Genomic DNA, 3,673 nt, shown 5'->3' with positions numbered 1-3,673 from the left:
CCCGACCTTCCTCCTTCTTTCCATATAGTCAAATCCAGTGTTTTAAGGGCTTCTGTCCCTGTCACATATCCATACTGAAACATCCCTTGAGCCCCACACCATCCTCAGCACAGCCCTGAAGTCTTGAGTCTCTATAGAAGCTCTGGTCACTCTGGGCCACAGCCCTCACTTTGGACTCTGTAAACCAGACTTGGTTCCTCCCTGGAGCTTTGGACTGCAGCACATACACAAGGATGGGCACATGGCCCCTCTCCCATACCTGAGACCACACCTGAGCTAAGAGACCTGTGATCAGAGGGTTCTTGCTGAAACCCTGCTTTAATGCCTACAGGCTCTGAGACAATACATTGGACTTCACTGTTGAGTGGCACCTACAAGAACAACTGGTGACACTAGTCAGTGGTTTTGAGAATGTTTGACAGCAATGCCACCTTAAGAAATTAGTGTGACATGGTATGCAGGACAGGTGTGCACATTAAAATGAAGTTTCACCGGGCAGCTCTCACACACTTCTAGTTTTTATTCTTTTTCTTTCCTTCTCAAAGAACTGGTCACACCCCACTAAATTAGTTTTAGAGCCACTAGTGGTGATCTGCACGAACTGGCAGCCAAGCCCCTGCCCCTGTACAGTGTCTATGGATTGGCCTCCATGATTAAACCCTCCTCTCCTGAGTAATACGGCTGTGTGTGTGTGTGTTTGTGTGTGTGTTTGTGTGTGTGAGTGAACATTCCTTTAAGTGTGCAGGAATTTGTGAGTATACAGGCATGTGAGTGTCTCAAGTGAGTGTTTGCTGGTGAACATGTGTGTTGGGGTGTCAGCTGATGAGTTGTTTGGCTTAGTGCTGCTCTTAGAGTAAAACAGGGTTGATACCTTTTCATCCACTTGTATCCATCCATCCATCATTCATCCATCCTTCAATCATCTACCATCCTTCCTTCCATCCATCCATCTATCCATCCATCTACTGTCCATCTGCCATTCATCCATCCATTCACTGTCCATCCACATCCATCCAGCCACTCATCCAGCCACCCCCCCATCCATCCTTCCATCCATCCACCCATTATCCATATATACATCTACCCATCTATCCATCCATCATCCATCTATCCATCCATGTACCCATCCATCCATCCATCCATCCACCCATCCATCTATCATTAGCTGAGTCCTTCTTATGTGCCTGGGGCTGTGCTGGGTGCCAGGAAAAGTGGAGTGTACAAGACAGACACCTTTTAACATTCAGTTTATCATCTGAGACTGTTCTTGTCTTAGTTTTTAAATGTGGTTAACTACGTGGTAGGATTTCAGATTCTTTACCTCAGTACTTTGCAACCACACTGGAACCCTGAAGCCAGGACGACTACAAGAACCTCCCACCAGCATGTTATCTGTGAGGAGGGGAGGGGCTGAGCACTAGGGCCTTGTTTTGAAGACCCTAAGCCTGGAAGCCATGCTATTCCCAAGTGACTCACCACCTGCCCCAAGCTCATCCTTGGAGCCTCCCGTGGTTCACTAGTCCCTTCCTTTCCACTCACTGACAGCCTCCCACACCTCTGTGCACCCATGGAACTGCACCCACATTCCCTCTGTGGTGAGGGGGGGTCTGGCCCCTCATGAGACATGGCCAGGCCCTGCTCACCTTTAGAACCGGGTTTAGTAGACCATCCCTGTGGGAAACCTTGCCCCCGCTGCACACGTCCCCAGAGAACCTTCTCCTAGTTAAGTCTGAGAGATGTCTGCCTTGAGCTGCCCAGAGGCCAGAGTAGCCACAGCTCTTCCATGTCCTGTCCGGCATAGTGGGGGCTGATGCATGTTTACCTAACTGGGTGAACACCCATCAGAACTGTTGCTGGGACTGTAGGTGGCTCACAACAGCTCTGGGGGTTTGGTATCGGGCCCTTAGCAAACTGTTCATCACGCCTTCGTTGTCCTCAGGGACCTGCCTCCAGCCCAAGGTAGCTGCCTGGCCTCATGCAAGTTCTTTACCATAGAAATGGACATAATGACTATCCTCTGGGAGGGCCACTTGCAGGGCAGCCCTGTGTGTCAGGTCCTATACCCTGGCTCGTGGCTGTGCTCTGGCTGGTGGCCTGGCTCATGGCTCCTCTGGGCCACTCTAGCCCTGGCACACCCTCTCTCATTACCACATTCATCTTCTCCACTCAAGCCTCCCAGAGAAATCACCTGCTCCCTCTTGGATTTCTACCTTCTTCGGCGGGCAGAAAGGACAAAGCTGATTTAAACACGGGGAGCCTATCAGTGGAGCAGAAGTGGGAAATGAGGGTGGAAATAATTACAAATTACAACCTGTCACTTCTGCCTTGTCTGCTACTCCTTCTGGTCCTGACTGAGGTCAGTGTTCTCTTGTGGCTCTGATTTGGGGTTGGGGTGCCTGCCCTTTGAGGTTGGTCCCCTCCTCTGTGGGACTCGAATTATGGGGAGCATAGCCACATGCCTATGGTATTCTGGGACCTGGAGGTACAGCCACCAGGAAGACCCTGATTTAGCCCGACCTGGGACCGTGACAACTAGACCTTTTCATCACCCAGGTGTTAAAGCTCTGCTGGTATGGGGAAGCAGTGCAGACTGTGTGCAGAGACCTTGAGCAGAGGTACAGCTGGCAGCTTGGGACAGGCCTGGGGGCAGGGGCTTGAGCGGGGCAGGGAGGGGCCCAGGGGACAGCTGGGTGGGGATCTCAGGATGGATGCTTCAGACGCACAAACTGGAAGGACTGCATGTTCCCAAGACTAGCTCTGGTGGAGGGAAAAGAGCAGAGCAGGACTGGGGGGTGGGGATGGGGAGTTCCCGGCAGCTCTGAGGTCTTACCTCATCTCCACCAGCCCCTAGGAGGGGAGGGGAAAGGAGGGTTCCAGAATGGCAGGGTCTGTCTCTCCAGGACCCTGTCTGTCCCGGGTCCTGTGCTGGGGACATGTCAGATCTTACCTCCCCCTCACCACACGCAGGGAGCTGAGAGGAGCATTACTTTGCCTAAAAGCCCAGCAGGCCTGAGGGAATCAGCGTTGGGGCTGCCAGCGGACCCCACTGTTGGTGCCAAGTCCTTTCTGGGAAGCGGTAGCAGAGGAGGCCTGGAATGATTCTGGAAGCCACTCAGCACTGGGTCACTGGTCAATGAGTGGTCACAGTGGACCAGCTCCTCTGGTCTCTGTTCTGAGACTGTGTCCCCCACACTCCACCTTCTCTGACATCAATCCCTCCTGGAGCCCCCCTTCATTTTTGCTTTTCCCAGGACACAGAGCAGGAAGAAACCTAGTCATTAACTCACCTTGCCTTCCTTGCTTTATTCAGGGATTGTGTTTAGGCCACGTGCCGTGAGGAACATCCCACGGGCCCCTTCAGGTCAGACCGCAGACACAAAGCCCAGGCTCCTGCAGGGGTCTACACCAGGCGACAACATGGGCCGTCAGCACATCCAGTGCAGACGTGGCCCCTCTAGACCCAGGATCTACAACCCCAAAACAGAAGCCGTCCTCCCTCCACCACTGCATGTCAGTGGGGGAACAGGGGTTGAAGCAACCAAAACTCTAGCTTCCGTCAGGAAGGGGGAGGTGGCCGACCGCTTTGGTCCATTGGGATCTGATCTCCTGCCGGGTAGACGTGAGGAAAGCCCTACCCAGAAAGGAGAATGCTCCTTAATTAAGTCCTAACTTT

This window comes from Sus scrofa, chromosome 15 (assembly GCF_054392235.1).
Source record: "Sus scrofa isolate SSC_HxYL_T2T_F1_AM1 chromosome 15, Sscrofa_HxYL_maternal_Yorkshire_Landrace_v2.0, whole genome shotgun sequence".
NCBI lineage: Eukaryota > Metazoa > Chordata > Mammalia > Artiodactyla > Suidae > Sus > Sus scrofa.
Note: the sequence above shows the minus strand (reverse complement) of the source record.